Here is a 19,425-nt window from a genome sequence, read left to right as displayed (position 1 = left end):
GACATGGAAGGAAGTCTCTATTAGGCAGATTAATACATATCACTGTTATGTAATTTATCAGTCTGTAGGTTGTTTGTGTAGGTTGTTTGTTTTTATTTTTTGAGACAGGGTTTTACACTGTTGTGCAGGCCTTGAACTCATTGGAATCCTCCTGCCTCAACTTCTCACATGCTGGGTTTTAAGGTTTTAAGTGGACTCTGAGCTGACTACTAGCACCTGCTTATTTCAAAAGAAAAAACAAAACAAAATCAGGATCTTATTCAGTGCAAGCATCTACAGATCACTGCCACATAGCTGTGCACTTTCTGTTACATCTATTTGAGCTCCAGTACCAGGGAAAAGTAGGGAAGGGTAGGCAGATGACTTAGGCTGAGTCACACAGAACTACTTAAATCACGTATTTATTTTCCACTGGATATGAATAAGAAAACGTGAATCCAGTTGTTGCTGGCAGTCATGACAAAGAGGGGAACAGGATGAGGCTGAAAGGATCCAGGTCCCTGGTAATAGTGTCGAGGTGCTGAATCCTTAAATCCGGAAACATACCCTCCCCCTTTTGAACTTCCAGTTCTGAGACAAGATAAATTCTTCATTATTTTAAAGCAATCTATATTAGAGATCTTGTTCCTTGAGGCACTCATTCTCCTACTGTGAGTCAAACAGAAATTGTCTAGACTGGCGACGTGTGAACTCCTAATTAGCTAGAACCCACATTTGGCACCTGAAGCTTATCAAAAAAAGACAAAGCCTAGGAAAAAAAGCACACTAGGAATGTCCTTTGACCCACAGAAATAGCCATGATGCCAAGCCTTTGCCTTTTCTCCTTATTTGAGGTATAAGATATACAGTAAGAATTCTTGATAAAAGCTCCAAGTATACGATTCTGGGGCCAGTGAGATTTGAATGAAGGGAGCCAATTTGTTTTGTTAAATGCTAGTCGAAATCTGGCATTTTTGGAGGAAAAGAAAGTAAAAAGAATTACAATGTATTATACTCATGTACCAACTCCCTATGATGAATATAATCAGATACTACAACATATACTAATAAAACTGTAAAAGATAAAGATGGCAATATTCCTTTAAAAAAGAAATCAGTCCTTTTAATGAGCTGGGACAACAAATCACTGTCTTCAAGTGGAATCACATGACAGTTACTGAAGACAGGGCAAGAGACTTGTGTTTAACATTATTAGAACCACAATATTAAGTTTATTAATGTACTAATAAAATACACATGTCAACATGTTATAGCTATTTTAACTACTTCAATACTGTGTTCCAGCACACTTGGCTTCCTTTAATCTTGTGTACTTTTGGACTTACCACTATCCCAAGTAGATTTAACAACACTGGAGGAAGAATCTCAACTGCCAGGTTTAATTTGTGTTATTCATACATCTGGATTCATCTCTACTGTTTTACACTGTTCTTACTTATCCTATTTTTTCCTAAGTTTTCTTATTTCCTCTTCTTACCTGTCTCTGAATGCACTAATCAAATCTTTATTCCCTCTTTGCTCATCTATTTCTTAGTAGTGTGAACATATATTCCCAATCAAGGTTCTACTTTTAATGAATATATCTATTCTCTTGAATAACACAGACTCTTTAAGTCAGTCTTAGTTTCCTAAGGCTCCCATTAACACAATGGAAAAACTTAGTTGGCTTAAAGACTTATTATAAGGAAACTGTCTTCCTGAACTACAGAGATGGACAAGTCCCAAGATCTGTAGGAGGAAAGGGCAAGAAGCTGGAGATCTAGAAGAGGTGATGCGTAAACGGAGGGGAGAAAAAGATCAAGGTCTCAGTTAGCAGGCAAGCAGGAGGAATTCTCTTACTAGGGAGGTCAACCTTTTTGTTCTTTTTAGCCTGCAACTGAATTTGCAGGAGACTCACTGACATTAGGGAGAGCAAAACTGCTTTACTCAGTGAGCCAATGGAAACGTTAAACACATTCAAAAATGTCTCACAGAAATGCTCAGGAGTAATGGCACCACAGCCAGAACAGTAGACGTAAACCACCACAGAATTCTCACATCTCACTTTTTCCTTCAGTATTTCTTCTTCTCTTTTAGTCTACATTCTTTAGAAATCCTTTCAATAGAGTAAGCTTGAATTCTTACATGAGAATATCTTTTTGTTCCTGTTCGTGAACGACAGGTTCATCAAGTAAAAAATTGTACAGTGCTAATTTTCTCTTAACTATTACTACACTATCTTCTGGCTTAAGAAAAATGAACCAAACATGTTAATTGTATAGTCTCAAACATTACTCTACTTTTTCCTTTTTAATCTATCATTTTTTAAAAAGTAAAAGAAACATGTTTCTTTTTTTTTTTTTTTTTTGGATACCAGGAATCAAACTCATGACCTCTTCTGAGCTACATCGCTGGTCTTAACCATGCTTCTTATTATTTTTCTAATTGCAAAATTTTACTTCTTTGGTCATATTATAAAGAAAATCTTGTAACAAAAATTTTTTTTCATTCAGAATGTTAAAGAAAGAGGCAACAAAATATCTTCTTACACCTAGAGTGCTGGATACATCAATCAACTTTTTAAGAAGGGTCATCCATAGCGGAACTGTCAGCAAGTTTAACTGTCAATAGCTATCCATTATCGTTTGTCTTCTGTACTTAGTTATTGTATATCTCAAATGGATTTTGATTAGTTTTCACATCCCTAGAACTCAAATATATCTGTTGGATGTTCTCCATGACATAATAAAAAGCATCTTAAGAGTAATTTTAAATGATAGCTGATACAAATCATTTTACATGAAAAGTCACATTCAAAAATAATTCTATTTCAACTGATGGAATGAACAGTTCATGCTATAAATCAAAATGGGTGAAAATCATAGCTCAGTCCTCCTATAAATTTGGTATTGCAGTACAACAGAAGTGGCAATTATTTAATCCACACCACTCTCTATTCCACAAAAGAATGTCCATACTTGAGTGCAAACTGGGCACTGAACACAGGGCCTTCACACTGAGCCATATCCTCAGGCCCTTTTCAAGTTTTTTTTTTAAAGTTCGAGACTAGGTCCTGTTAAGTTGTTAAGCTTCTCGGACTAGGCTCAAACTTGCGATCCTCCTGCCTCAGCCTCCTCATGCTGGTTTTACAGAGAGCACTACCACATCAGACTGTGTACAACTCTCCAAGGCTCTTTTTATTTGGTTCTTTCCATCCCGTTTCCCATCCTCCTCTATGACTGTTCCTTCTAGTCCTCCAACAAAGCTATCCTCTACCTGAAGGTGTTCTCCAAGGCTCTGTCCACGTCCTCTTTCCTCAGCAGGCAATGTCACCACTGCCGTCCATATGAAGATAATGTCCTGTCTCCAGCATTAATATGCAGTTACCTGCTAGACATTTCTCCATGAATACTGAGCCCCTCACACATACCAAATCTGCTCAGATGTGCCCTTCTCTATGTTGTAACCCTGACTTGACAGCATTACCATCGACCAAAACACAAGGCGGAGATCCCTGCTAAAAAGCATGGCAGTAGCGACTCAGAGACCTAATTTAGTCAGTATTCTGGGTTTTTTTGCTCTTTGTCCACCAAGACAAAGCAAACCTACTGATTTTAACTCAACTCTGCTTGATGAACACAGGGATGAAAGACATCAAGAATCCAAAGCCAGCCTGCACAGAGGACTGTATGAGCCCAGAGGTTCCAGACCAGCCTGAGCAACAGAGCAACACAGAAGGGGTGGGGGTGCAGAGCAATATTTGATGACATTACTGATTCAATCACTTCTTTCCTCTAGCACTTTCAGCATACTGATTCTGACACAATGACTATTTTACAGAGACTGGGCTTCGTGGACCATGATTTAAAATGTAAAAACGACAGGGTAGTAACCACGTAGCTCAAAATAACCAAGATGAAGGTACTTACCCAATAATTGATCTAGTCAAAGGGCTTTAATTTTGTTATAAAGCCTAGAAATATGAGTTTATCAGTCCCATGTTTATTCTTTAGAATATTTTATTGATGAATTATTAATTTTAGGAGTTTTAGAACATTAAACAGTGAGCATTTAACAGAAAAAAATCACAAAGATAAAGTATGGAATTTTAATATTTATTGTTATTAAAATTTTCAACATTGACTGTTTTTTGGTTGCACAAAGCCTAGAAAAGAACACCACAAATAAATTCTTATATGACTGCAATGAAAATACCAACAGCACTTTACAAAAAAATCTTTACTTCAATTATCACACCTAAGGCAGTCCACACACAAGACAGCAGCATGCTCCATATACACCTATCCTTTACACTGACAGCACGTTTTGCTTTCCTGTCTTTTTTTAGGACATACTTGATATGCTGGTGGCCTTATTTTTTTTTAGGAGGTTCTTATTATAGTATATAGTGTGCAGTTAAGAGGAATATAAAATATCAATAATATAAAGCATTAAATTCTAAATATGTATTGTGTGTTTAGAATAGACATCAATATTTTCATACCAGCTGTGTACTTGCTTACAAAACTTAAAATATCAGAAATTCATATGTGAACTATAATAAAAATACCAATAGAACTTTACCACAAAATAGGCTTCCCTTCAACTGTCACACCCAATGCAGTCTTCACACATGACAACTGCATGTTCCATGCATACATCTCACTTAATGAGAACACGTGTGCTTAACTTTCCTTTCCTCTGTGGCAGTTTTGTCACTTCTTTTCCCTTCCTATTTTGTCAGGAGTTTCCTGCTATATTGTACAACATGTACTTAGCAGGGATATAAGATATCAATGAAATAAAATACCAAATATGTAATGAGTACTTAGGATATAAACATTTCCACATCACCTGTTTCTTATAAATAACAAAAATAAAAACCTATGTAATATCAAAATAAAAACATACAATATAAACACAAACAAGTCTACTAAAGGAATAAGGTTTGCTTCAACTGTCATATGCAAGGCAGTCTTCACACATAACAACAGTATGCGCCATACGCAAGTATTGCTTATACTGATAGCATTAATTTTTTTTCCTACACTTTCTCACAGAGCACAGTTGACATGTTTTTTGTTTTCCTGTTGTCCTAGGAAGTCTTTAAGATGCTGTGCCTACCGGTTCACCAGTGTGTTTCGTGATTTTTTGCTCAGTTCCCTGGGCAGAAACATTTTGTGCCTCCTCTGCTGTAAATGATCTTTTATGAGCATCAGTCCTGATCCTCTAAGAAAATCTCTCTGTGTATTTTGCACTTGTTTTCTTTGTAAACTATCAAACTATTTATGCCATACATGTCCAGGATCGGGTAAAACGCCTGACCAATGCTTTGTGTTTTAAGTGACATCACAGTTGCTGCATAACTCATCAACATCTACTCCACCTTTGGTTTGTGGTAGAAAGCTTCCATCTCAGATTTCTGTTTTGTTGAGGTTTCCTTATCAATAGTCACATCATGGTAAAATGTTGACATCAGCAGTATATTTGTTTTTCTCTGCTATGTACAAGGCTAATGTAAGTCTTTCTGAAGTGTAAGACTGTACTATACAACTCTGTTTTGAAACTGCAACATCTCATTTGGAATTTCTGTATGTTTTTACATTAGTTAACTTGTGCTCTGTTAGCAAATGTAGCATCAATTGAAAATTAGTACACAACTGTCAAAGGTCACATTCTAAATAAGTTTTGGAGATGGGAGCATCAAGTCTGTCCACAACAGTATTCAGTTTCTTACTATATGAATAAAGACTTGATGGCTGAATTCTAGGATAAGTGATTAAACTGAAAGTGTAGTAAATCTATGCATCAACAAGGGCATAAATTTTCATGCCCACTGCTTTTCCCTAAGTCTTTAACATTCCTGAGGTCACTATGAGAAATCTCTGCTAAGGAGAGCAGACCTATAAATGCTTTCTGGTCAGATTGTAAAGTGTTATAAATGAATACATTTTAAAATATGGCTATTGGTGCACACAAAATGTTTTACTAGCATTTCAGCCTTTGTGTATTTCACAGCATCTTACAGCAGCATTTCATCTATTACAATTTCCAACACTAATAGCAGCGCTGGCATTCTGTCCAATATGTTTCATGCCTACCAAGATCTTCGCCATATTTTTGGACCTAGTTCTAACATTGGGTCATTCCATTTGGTTGCATGGCCATTTTGCAACATAATTCGACTAAATTAAGTACTCATATTGTTGTTTTCATCATCTGAATCAAAGAGGTCTGCATTTCCTGGTCTGTATCAGTTAATTCTTACTCCATTTCACTGTCACAGGAGCTTTGGCTCACATGGCCAATGTCAAAATCATCATCATTCACCCACACCATTCTTCTACTATAAAAGCACGTATTTTATCACACTGGATCATCTTCATCATCCATGAATGAGTAATCTAATGATTCACTTTTGACCTCCTCAAAAACTTGTAAGTCTGGTTTTTCATGTGCCATTGTACTAAGCTGAGCTACTATCAGAAAAATCAAAAGGAAAACTTAAAAAAAAAATCCTGCAGTGGTGTGGGTCTACTGAACCTTCTGTAATGCTTTGATAAACATATGCAAAATGAGTTAGAAGGAAAATAATGTGGGTAAAAATCCCATTTTGCCATTTTTTCACACATGTACACACCTTGCCACTCATCATAGCAAACAGGCAGACGTGTAGATTGCTTCCTGTATTTCACAGGAAAAAATACTGAGATGCACAGCCAGCTCCTATTATGCAAAGCACAAATGTATAGTAGAAAAGTAAAGGTTGGGTCTGCTGGAAACCGCTGAAGAGGAGACTTAAGGGAGGGAAAAAAATCATGAAATGAGCCATAGAAGGCAATGTTGGGGAAGGAGGTGCTAAAGAGATTGCTGACATCAGAAAAATGAGGACAGAGATACTTTTCATAACTTGTTATGTCCATAAAACAATAATCAATATAAATAACAAGAAAAATGTAAGTTTACCTTAAATATGCAAAACCACCAGTAAGACTCGTTAAGGCAGGGCTCTAGACTGGTTTATTATGATGGAAACATATACTTTACCTTTGAAACTGCTATTCAGTTTCAAAAAAAAAAAGCAGATTATTTTATACTGAGATAATGTGTATGTTTTTCAAGAAAACTAAATAGAAGTACTCAAAAACATATCTGAGAGAAAAGGAAAATGAGACTTTGACAGGGCAATATATGAGGCCAACAGACCCAATGGAGTAATAAGAAAGTTCTTTGTTTAAAATTATTGTTTATTGGTGCAATTTAGGTATGTATAATGATCACATTCATCATAGGGAATTTGCACCTGTACATGATATATCTTGATTCCTTTTTTCCCTTTTCCTCTCCTCCCCTCCTGTAAGCCCCTTCCCCTCCTCATTTATGAAGCTTCATTTCCATTTTCTCCTTTTTTCTCTTCTTTCCTTTCTCCCTACCCCCTCCCTAGTTCCCTTTTTCTTTTGAATTGTTTCTTCCTGTTTCATAACATCTACTATACACTGTGGTTCTTATGAACACTTTCAGTTTCTCACACCTGAGAAACAATGCAATACATCCACCATTTGTCTAATTTAGTTCACTTAAGTGTATGGTCTCAAGGTCCACCCATTTAACCATAAATGTTTCGTTTATCCTTATTTATGGACTTCTATTGTATTAAAAAAATTCTTTTTATCCATTTTTCAGTAGGTGGGCATTTGGGCTGTTTCCAAGATTTAGCTATATTACAAACTATAAACATGGGTTTGTGTATATAGTGGTGGCATGATGTTTTTGATTCTTTTGGGAAGATACTAAGAATGAGAATAGCTGGGTCAAACAGGACCTCTTCTCCTATTTTTTGAGGACTCTGCATACTAATTCCTACAGTGGTTGCACCAGTCTACATTCCTACCAACAGTGGCAAAAGGTTCCTTTTTTTCCCACATCCCCACTAGCATTTGTTAAAAGCTGATTTCTTGATAATAGGTGAGATAGAATCTCAGCATTGTTTTAACTTGCATCTTTCAAATAACCAGTGATGTTGAACACTTTTTCATATATTTATTTGCCATTTGTATTTCTTTATCTGACAAGTTTGTATTCATCTTGGATGCCCATTTTTAGATTGGGTCTTTAAAATTTAAGGGTCTGATGTTTTTCAATTCTTTATATGTTTTAGATATTAGTTCTGGGTCTGAGGAACAACTGGGTAAAATTTTTTTCTCACTCTGTAGGTTGTCTTTTCCGCTCAATTGGAAAGTTCTTAACAGATAGCAAAACTGACAGACAAGACAACAATGTCAGGAATTTCATTTACAGGACTGCAGAGACTTCCCCCAGCTAATTGCAAGTATTTCGCAACAAGTTCCTAATCTGCTTTACCATTCATATCATGTCCCACAAACTAATGGCAAGAGATGTCTGTGTGAAGTGACAAACAACTTGGAAGAAAGTAACATATCATTTTAGAATTTGTAAAACCAGGTCAAAGAAAGCCCAAGAGAAAGAAAATGAGACACTGTATGAACAAACCTGCACAAATATATAACACAAATTGAACTTAGGGGGTTTGAGCGAAAAAGTACAAAAGTATTCTTACAAAAGTGTTAAAGGCAAATGCAGGCTGATAGTACAGATTTATTACTTTATTTTTTAAATTAAAGCTCACAAAGAGTTGAAGGTTGCTAATAACGATAGGAGTAAATACGAAGGTCTCTCACCTTTCAAAAAGCCTTTTCCTTTTTAAGTATATTCAGAGTAAGAAAAAGAAACAGGATCTACAGTTCAGAGCCAGATAAATGGTGGATAAAAAAATCCCATAAAACCTATCTTTTTTTTTCCTCTCAAAAGGAATAACCTGAGAACTGACATGATTTCAGCAAGATTAAAGGACACTAAAAATAGGAGTGATTGTCAGGCAGATACATTTTAGGAAAGGTTTCTGTTACATTCTTTAACTTTGTCTCAGTGAAGCTGCAGCTTATATCTTGGGTATTCATGCTAGTTTCAAGTAATCTCTTTTTCTTTCCCATTAAAAACACTGATGAGAAAACAAGAAGCCAATTCACTCTCCCCATGAGCCAGTGGCAGCCATATGGGCCCAGGAGGAGAAGCAGTAAGTCAATTCCTCTTCCCATGAGCTAGCTGGCATATGGGCTGGGAGACAAAACACTTTCCTCCCGCCCACCTCCCAAACCCCAAGCCCCTCAAGCAATTGGCTGATTCCAAGTAATACGGATTGAGTTGATAGCAACTGAGGTACAAAAAAACAACTTAATGCTTGTATTGTCTGATAGACTTTGCAGGCCTAAAACCGGTAGGCTGAGTACCTATTTAGAGGACAATATGCAATTCAGCAACTATGGGGGATTTCCTTCTATCCTGCTTTTGAAATCCAATATTGTTCTGTTTTGTTTTGTTCTGTTTGTCTTGTTTTATTCAGTGTTCTGTTTTGATTGGTTTTATTCTGTTCTGTTTGATTTTATTATGTCTGATGGTATGGGCAGCAATTTTCAGGATAACAAGAAGCATTATAGTAACCACTGTTGATTTCCTATTATCCTGTTCTGAAGTCCTGTATCACTTTCACTGTTGTGTTTTGATTGGCTGTTTAGTTTTATTCTTTTTAAATAAAATTAAAAAATAAAATCACTGGTAATTACATAGCTTTTTGTGCACTAAGATTTGCAAACTTTAAAATAACAAACCTGGGCCGAGGATTTAGCTTAATGGCATAAGTGCCTATGTGGCAAGCATGAGGTCAAGAGTCTGATCCCAGGTACAATTAGTAAATAAATAACAAACCTGCTTTCTTCCAAATTGGTAATCACTTTGTTTTGGGTTTTTTTTTTTTTTTTTTTTTTAGGGGGATGTGTAGAACTGGGGACTGAACCAAGAACCTTCTTACTAAGCCATTCATTCAATGACAGGTTCTCTCTAAGTTGTCCAGGCTGGGCTCATACTCCTGTGCTTAGTCTCTATGACTGCTGGGATTAGTACCACTAAATACAAAGAATTCTTTCTAGCTCACAGCATACCAGCCTCCACAGCTGTGTCAGATATAGATGATCACTTTACTTTGAAGACAATCTGTACTTCTTTAGCCTCTTTCCTCTCCCTCTCAGTCTCCTTGGATATCCAGTGGTCCTAGCACCTCTGCCTCTAAAAGACTACTCTATACTTGAATGGGGAAAGGGATGTGTGGCACATGGATCGTCAATAAATATTCAGCTGGGTAATAGCAAAGATTATTGTCTTTCCCATTGAATTGCTTTGGCACCCTTGTCGAAAACCAAGGAACCATAAACCTAAAGATTTTCATCAGTTCTATCCCATTGTTCTGTATGTCTATGTCAGAACCACATTATCGCGCGGCTGCATTAAAAAAAAAAAAAGAACCACATTATCTTGCTGTTAAGTTTTGAAATGAAGCAATGTTCTATTGTCTTTTAAAAAAAGAAGACCCCTTGCAAATTAAAAATAAAAAGAAACTGGCAGAGGCACACTATTTCTACTTCTGTATACAGTGTCTTTAAGTACCATAAAAGGTTTTTAAAGAATCAGATTTGAAAGAAAAGCCAAAAGCAAGTAAAAATAGACTTAAAATATAGATTTACTCCAGTAACCTAAGTGTTGGTCCTCAAGATACCAGCTTAGTAGAAGTCAATATGGTGACTCTTGCTGGGTGTTCCACATGCTGTTTCTGGCGGGGCTTGGAAGCTGGAGTCCCAGTTGCAATTGGATGCAAGTTTTTCTAGAATTACTATGCAAGGAGCCAGCCTGCAGTCAGCATGTCCAGCAGAAACAACAAGCTGCCCAGCAACTTGCCACAGTTACAGAATCTGATCAAGCAGGCCCCGCTGGCCTACATCAAGGAGTTTCTCCGGCAATATAATCACTACCAATCCAATGTAGAGATTTTCAAGTTACAACCAAATAAACCCAGTGAAGAACTGGCAGTGCTGGTGATGCTTACTGTACATATTGGTCACTGCTATCCAGAACATCTAAGTAACTTTCCTCAAGAGCTCAAAGAGCTCTCCTATAATCACACTATCTTAGCTCCAGATCTTTGACATTTTTGCAAAGCTTTAATCTTGCTGAGAAATAAGAATGTCATCAGTCCATTAAGTCTGCTTTCTGCATTGCCATGGTAAGCTTCTGTGAAAGACTTTATACGTACATATTGTGACTGATATGAAGAATATAAATGCAAAACACAAGAACAATAAAGTGAACATAGTACTACAGAATTTCATGTACACTATGCTAAGAGACAGCAATGCAACTATGACAAGATGTCTTTGAACATGATGAAGGAATGATGCCAAAATGGTCAATGTTACCATGATTGCATCCTTCTCTAAGGTCACCAAGATTCTGGCTGCTGCTCTTATGTTATTCCTTGGGAAAGACAAAGATGAGAAAAAAGATAGCACCTCAGAATCTGAGGAGGAAGGACCCACAGCAAGAGATCTGCTTGTGCAATATGCCACAGGGAGGAAGAGCTCCAAAAAATAAGTTAGAAAAGGCAATGAAAGTGCTCAAGAAACAAAAGAAGAAAAAGCCAGAGGTGTTAGACTTTTCAGCTATTCACTTGATCCATGACCCCCAAGGTCTTGCAGAAAAATGACTCAAGCAGCAAAAGAACTATAATGAGAGGTCTGAAGTGAAAATGATGCTCATGAACCTTATCTCCAGATTGGTGGGAATCCATGAGCTTTTTCCTCTTCAATTTCTACCCCTTTTTCCAAAGGTTTCTGCATCCCCACAGAGAGAAATAACAAAGATCCTTCTGTTTGCTGCACAAGCTTCTCATCACCTTGTACCTCCAGAGATCATTCAATCATTGCTCATGACTGCAGCTAACAAGAACTCTGGGGAAGTTATGTCAGCAGGTATCAGAATTATAAAGGAAATAACAGCTTGGTGTCCTCTAGCCATGACTGTGGAGCTTTTCAGGACCTGGCTCAATATAAGAAACACAGAGGTAAAAATGTAATGATGTCTACTAGAACTTTGATCCAGCTCTTCTTGATGCTGAATCCTCAGACGCTACAGAAGAAATTCTGGGGCAAACCTATGCAAGCTTCTGTAGAAGCAAGAGTACAAGAATTGGTGAATTAGATGCTAAAGATTATATTCTAGGAGCAGAGTTCTGGAAACTGAGAAAGAAGAGGATGCTGATAATGATGAAGACGGGTGGGAAAGTACCAGTCTCAGGGAAGAGGAAGAGGCTGGTGGTGAATGGTTCAAAGGGCACCACTCTTCTGACAAGGAAAAGCAGATGTCCCAGAAACTGAGCAGCATGACCACGGAGGAGTGCACGGAGGCTGCAGCCATCAGCACCAGTGGGGTCTGGAAAGAGGACCTCTGGAAAATCCACATGATCCACATGAGGAAAGCGCTTGCCACCGCCCCAGGAAAAGCCCAAAAGAGGAAATACATTGAAATACAACAGTGCCAAGGAGCCCAAGGGTAAATTATTATCTTTCTGAGACACTGAATGCCTTCATAAAGAGCCTAATTCTGAGACAACGGAGACATGACTATCAACTGCAATGGCTGGAAAGATAGACCGAAAGGAACTGATGAGGAAGAACACTAAGGTGAATTCATTTTCCAGTCCATAAATGAAAAGAAGAAAAAAACAGAAGAATATTATGATGATGCAATAGTGCCAGAATGTTTGGTCCAAAATCAAGCAGTCCTTCCAAGAAAAGCAGGGGACACTACCAGATGCACTTTTGAAGGAGAGAATGCTAAATTTGTGCAGGTACTCTGAAAAGTAGTAAACATAGTATATTTACTTCTGTTAAAGTCTCAAAAGCATTATATCGTGAAAATCATAATAAACTTGGTAGCAGTTTGGTGTTTTTAATTTGGGATGGATAAAAGATGAGAATGTTCAAAATGTAAGTAGTGGTAAAAATAATTTTAACATGCCTGCATTTTAACATTGAGTGCCTGCTGTCACTGTAGATGTAAAACCTAATGAGCCACAGCCCCTCCACTCCAGGCATTTGGAGGGGCAGGTGTATGTATGCGTTCACAGGGCAGTGTTAACAGTTCTCCAGTGGAAGTAGGTCCACCTGCAGTCAGTGTGGGAGCCCTGAAGCCTTACAGACTAGCTCTACAAAGATGTGAGTTAAGCCATTCTCTAAAAACAGGATCATGTTACAAGAGTAAAACACACTTACTTGAAAATAGGCTGACCCTGCTGTACAGATTTTACATAGATAACGTAGCTCTGTTAATCCAAAGTATTTCAGTATTTTTTCAATGCTATATAAACACTTTTTGGGTTAGACTTCAGTTTTAAAGCTGCCTTTAATATAAGCAGTAATTTTGAAATGTCTTTAGTTCATCATTGAGCTGCCTACTTTTTATATTTCCTCGGCTTTCCTTCATGCTGTAACATTTTTAGTGCTTTGTCCTCAATAAAAAACCTCTGATGTAAAAAAAAAAAAAAAAAAAAAAAAAAAAAAAAAAAGAATATCAGCTTAGGGCTGGGATGTACCTCAGAAACAGGGTGCTTCTCCAGCATTCACAAGGCTCGTCACACACAAACAACAAAAAACCAAAACCCAAAACAACAGCATATATATAACATTTGTACATATGAACTGTATATTGGGCTATATGTACTAGGTTAGAGAGGAGCAACAGTGAACACTGGATTGCAGTGTAGGTAAGGAACGAGATGGCTGCACCGGATACAGAAGAGGCCACATCTGAAAGGTACTTAAGGGTCAACAGGATTAGTAATCAGATATGGGTGGGTGGGTTGAGAGGGAGATGCTGGATAGAGAGGACACTGTTGACCAAAAACAGCAAACCCTAGAGGAGAGCAGAGTTTTGATAGAAAGGTGAAGTATCTTCAAAGAAGGCTCAAGCCACTCCAATCCTAAGCACTGCTGCAGCTTGGAAACATGCTAACCCCTAAGTCTGGTATTCTAGCATGGTGACAACACTAAAGTACACGAGGTCTATGGTGCCTTAGAAGGTCTCTCTCTGATCTTCTCCTGTCTTCCTGCCTCCTGCCCATTTTTCTTCTCTTAAGTAATTCCCAAAAAACAAAATTCCTCTTCCTTAAGGCAGTCATACAAATTGGAATTCTTTTCCCCCAAGCAAGCCACCTTCCTCTCTGAAGATCCTCATTCCTCCTGCCTAGAAGGAAGGAATACAATGAAGAGAGGACAGAAGAAACTCAACATGCAGGCCTTGCTGGCTGACTCTTCAGTCAATTAGCATTACCACTTGGTCATACATACCTCCCTCCTTTTTAAACTTTTGAGGCAGAGTCTCACTACAGAGTTCAGGCTGGCCTTGAATTCACTTTGTAGCCCAGGCTGACCTTGAACTCACAGTGATGCTCCTGCCTCAGTTTCCCGAGGGCTGAGATTATATACGTGCACCACCATGCCTGCTGTATGTTCCCTTCTGTCCAAACACACTTCTACACAGCTGTCCATCCTTCACTAAACCTAAGCATAAAAAGTTTCCTCTGGTTCTTTGGACTTTCATCCTCAAGACTCCCATGTCACATAAAACTCCAATTAAATAAATCATGTACCTTTCTCTTTTTAACCTGTTTTTGATCATAGGACTCTGCCATGAGCCCAATGACGGTGAGGAAAGGAATACTTTTCTGTTCCTATACCGTGTATCTAATACAGTACAATGTGTACATGAGTATTAAAAGACATATATAATATTCATGACTGCACATGCTAAGCATACCCTCCCATCACTGTGCAACATCTCCAGTCCCTGAATGTTTTATTTATATCCCTCACAAAAACAGTACCTACATGTCCATCAACAGTAAAATGGGGAAATATGATATAACACTGGCTCACTAAAATTACTACCATGTGCAACAACATGAATTTGTTTCACTACTATGAAACTAGTTACAAGAATGCAAAAGAATAAATACCACGATTCCATGTATATTGAGATATATAATTAGAAATGCTGGGGGCTGGGGATATGGCTCAGCGGTACAGTGCCTGCCTGGCAAGCTCAAGGTCCTGAGTTTGATTCCACATACACTGAGGTTTTTTGGATCCTCAGCCCTTGTTCCTCAGAGTTCCTAAACCCCGATAATTTCCTGAGTGATAAGGGGCAAAGGAGTACTATCTTTTTGCTATTCATGAGGTTACTGTGGAAGCTTTCAAACTGTAGCCAGTGAGACAGGCATACAAATATCCTAGGACCCGACTGGTATCTGTAGGGAGATACTGTGGGACATAGCCCCTAGTCTCAGTGGTCTGTGCTGTCTCCAGGTAACCAGCATCAGAAGTGAACTGCAGCATATCCAGTTGGTATCTGAAGAGAGTTACAGACTTGCTGGGGTAGAAAATTCACACACCTGGTGTCAGAAGTGTTGTGAGTAAAGAGTTTTTCATTTACATATAAAGTTTAAAAATGGGCAAAATCCTGATGTTCAAAGTCAAAACTTTTGGAGCGGGAAGAGTGAAGAAGTGACTGAGAAAGACACGGATACTATGGAGCTGACAATATGCTATTTGCTGTCTTGGTTCACGGGTGTGTGTTGTGTGTTCACTCTGGTAAGCCATCCAGCTACAGACTTGCTATATGCTATAGTTAGTGTAATGTTTATTAATTTGTTAATACCTGGCCATCTTATTCCTCAGGTTAAAACCCTTTATAGTATCTAACACATGCTACAGCATGAATGAATGCAAGAACATTATGCTAAGTGAAATAAACTATTTAAAAAGGGGAAAAAAGAAATATTGTACATTCTATTTTTTAAGGTTCCTAGATTTGTCAAATTCATAGACAAAGAGTAGAAGCATGACTGCTAGTAATTTGGATAGAGGAAGAAATGGAGACTTGCTATTTAACAAGTATGGAGTTTCAATTTTACAGTGGCATGAATATACTTAATACTACTGAACTATATATCTAAAATGGTTAAAATGGTTAATTTTATATGTATTTTATAATTAAAATTTTAACATGAAATTATTTGTCCATTAAAAAATAAAAACTATAAAAATAAAAGGCAAAAAATTTAATTTTCTTTATTTTTGTGTTGCTGAGAACCATATGCAGGCTAAGCAGATGCTCTACCACTAGGCCATGTATCCCAAGCTCCATAATTACAAATTTATAAAACAACAAAAAACCCAACCTTTAACTGTTTCCCACTTCTTTCCTGTTATTAATTTGTTAACACAGTCTAGATAAAAACCTGATCTTTATTGTGTATCACTCTTTGCTTACTTTGTAAACTTTCAGTTCCTCAGGCACATCAATTATTCTTACACCTTCTCATCTCCTATGTTTCCGTAGCCTGGGATGCTCTTTCTGCCTTCCTCTTAATTTAATTAATATTTGATCAAGCTTCAGTTTTGGCTTAACTATCTTTTTTTCAGGATAGCCTTGGCCAAACACACTGGACAGGTGTTGTCCAATACCTGTGTTTCCCACTAGACAGTGCACAGGTGCTAACTTGTTTGACTTCCCACACCGGACAGCATGCAGGTACATAGGTGCTTAGTGATTATCTGATAAACGAATACTTGAACAATTGTTTTACCTGAATTTAGGATTTCTGACCCAAATGAACTAGTCTGGTGACAATAGATAAACAAGAAACTGCATCACTGACACTTTTAAGGAACTACAGAAAAGTAATACTAGGAAAACCAACCTGTGCAAATAGCCCGCCAATATTTACAAAACACTAAAGGTGCAATGTGTTAACAATGGACTAGTTAGGGTTTTGATAACTGGTTAGTAAAAACTCAGAAATGATTATTAAAGAAATAATTTATAGACATTGTAAAGAGAAAGCTGTAACACCAGGTGCTAGCATAAGTATGCTATGTGTAGGAGGCAGAATGACTCATCCAAAGATGTCTGTGAACTATCCCCAGACCCGTGAATATGTAACGTACAACAAGGCAAGAGGGAACTCAGAACTCAGACTGCAGACAAAAGAAAATAAGGTTGATAATCAGCTACTTCATAACACATTATCTTGGCCTGAGTGGGCCCAATGCAAGTGCAAAGTTTTTTTAAAATGTGTAAGAGAAAGGTAGAAGGTTGTCATAGTAGACACACGTGAAGATGGAGAAAGGGCTACATGCCAAGCAAAGCAGGCAGCCTCTACAAGCTGAAGACATGAAACAGATTTGCTCTTAGAGCCTGTGGAAGCAATGTAACTTTGCCAACTCCTCTTCCAGGGAGACCCATTTCTAACTTCTGACCTCCAGAACTGTAAGAAAATTAAATCTGTATTGCTTTAAGCCACAGTTTATGATCATCTGTTACTGTGGCAACGGGAAACTAATACACTAAAGCTAAGTCAGGAAGGAGTCACTTTTCTTTCCTTGGCATGGTTCTTGGCCTAGCCAGTTAGGGACAAAGTAAATAAAATACTTTTTTCTATTAAAGCATTTGATTACATTTTAAAGGTATTATAAGACAAAGAAATAACATGCTAAATGCAAAGTCAATAAAGTGAATCCGGCACCCAGAGTGCTGGTCAATGGAATAACTGCAACTCTCCTGGAAGGTTTTTAGCAGCACTCACTACAAGGGTTTGTTCACTCACTAGAGAGAGAATGGAATCACTTAAAATGTATCATAAATTCTGCACATATCTCTATATAAACATGTATTTTTCTGCAGAAAGGTCTACAGATTTCATCAAAATGTCAGCGGGATCCTCTGACCTCCAAAAGGCTTAGAACCACTAACTTAGATAAAGACAGAAAAAGCATATTCATGACATTCACTAGAGATACAAAACTATTACAAAGAGTAAGGACACTGGATGACAAATCAGGATCCAAGAGACTGAATGAACAGGCTGCACCTAGCAAAGATAAAATAACACAAGCTTAGACACAGACTCTATGGAAAAAGATCTTAACAGTTTAAATAACAGTAAACTCTGTATGAGTCAGTGATTAGGATTATCAAAGCAACTTGTGTGACTTTAGCTAGCTGTCCAGGAAGACGGAAAGAGTTCTGGTCTTTCCTGTACCAGAAAACCCAAACCTTGCAATGCTGCATTCAATTTTAGGTTTTCTTTTTGTTGTTATTAGTATGCTTTTATTAGTTTTCTGTGGCTGACAAAACAAATTATCATCAATGTGCTGGTTTAAAACAACAGAAATTTGTGTCTCATAGATCTGAATGTCAGGAGTCTGGCATTAAGGCTCTAGCGGGATCAAATTCTTCTGGGGCTGTAAGGGGGAAACCATGGCAGGCCTTTCTCTGAGCTTCTGGTAGCTGCTGGCAATCCTTAGCATTCCCCGGCCTGCAGCAGAATCATGTCAATCTGTCTATTTATTTCTTCAGATACCCTTCTTTTCTGTGTGTCTTTCTGGATCCTCCTTTATGAGGATGACACTCACCAGTCATTGGATTTAGGGCTCACTCTAAGTTAGTATGATGTCATCTTGGTCCTTACTAGTGACATTTACAAGGATCCTATTTCCAAGTAAGGTCACACTGTGAGGTTCTAAGATGGATAAGAATCTTTGTGGAACACTAGTCAACCCAGTTTTTAGTTCATTCAGGTGGCTATATTAAAATATCTCAGATTAGGTGTTGATAAGCAGCATGAATTAATTCTTCTCAGTCTAGAAGCTGACATGTCCAAGGTCAGGCACCAGCAGATTTGATGGCTCTTAATTGAATGGCTCTGCATTTAGAATGGCACCTCCTATGTCAGTGATGGCAAATCTTTTAGAGACCAAGTCTCAAGCTGCAACACAAAACCTAGTTATTTGTTGCAGATCGCCATATCTACAATTAAACCTGAATACTGGCTGGGCATGGTGGTGCTTGCCTGTAATCCCAGTCCTCCTCAGGCTGAGGCAGAAGGATCACTGTGAGTTTGAGGCCAGCCTGAGATACATAGTGAAATCCTGTCTAAAAATAAACAAACAAAATTTTTAAAAAGCAACTAAATACTGAGGTTTTAGTTTAGAAAAAACAACTCATACATTAATAGCTTTTGTCTTGAAGAAAAACACAGTAACACGCATGCCATAGGTTCACCACCACCTTCCATTTGTTCTCAAGTGCTACAAAAGGGTACACACATGCACTCCTTTTGGCCTCTTTCTTAAGCACAATAATCCCATCATGAAGGTCCTATCCTCATAACCTAACCTCCTCCTCAGGGTTCCACTTCTCCATATCATCACACTGGGGATTAAGTAACAACACACACACTGATTTGGGCCAACAGTCAGACCACACCAACCACAACAACCTTTCAGTGGAATATTAATAGACAAATGCATTCTGGGTTTAAAAATATCAATTACTAAGAATGGTTAAAAGAAATAAGGATATGAAGCCTTTAGGAGGACTTGGGTTAGACAAAGAAATTAACAACTGTCTACAAATACTCAAACCAATGTTTCTAACACTCAGTTTTCCAGAAATGAATGTGGTAGATTTCTGACACTG

General features: G+C 37.8%; 1 protein-coding gene and 1 pseudogene across 4 annotated transcripts in view; one reads left to right on the top strand and one right to left on the bottom strand.

Annotated features, from left to right (window-relative positions):
• Rnf130 (ring finger protein 130) overlaps positions 1-19,425 on the bottom strand; it is a 126,480-nt gene that overhangs the window by 94,905 nt on the left and 12,150 nt on the right. The gene's annotated exons all lie outside the window — the stretch shown is intronic.
• LOC100729767 (protein SDA1 homolog) lies at positions 10,749-12,749 on the top strand (annotated as a pseudogene).

This window comes from Cavia porcellus, unplaced genomic scaffold (genome assembly GCF_034190915.1).
Source record: "Cavia porcellus strain 051 isolate PalLab524CR breed Dunkin Hartley unplaced genomic scaffold, mCavPor4.1 scaffold_19, whole genome shotgun sequence".
Lineage (NCBI taxonomy): Eukaryota > Metazoa > Chordata > Mammalia > Rodentia > Caviidae > Cavia > Cavia porcellus.
The sequence above is the reverse complement of the archived record's forward strand: the minus strand, read 5'-3'. Positions and strand labels throughout refer to the sequence as shown.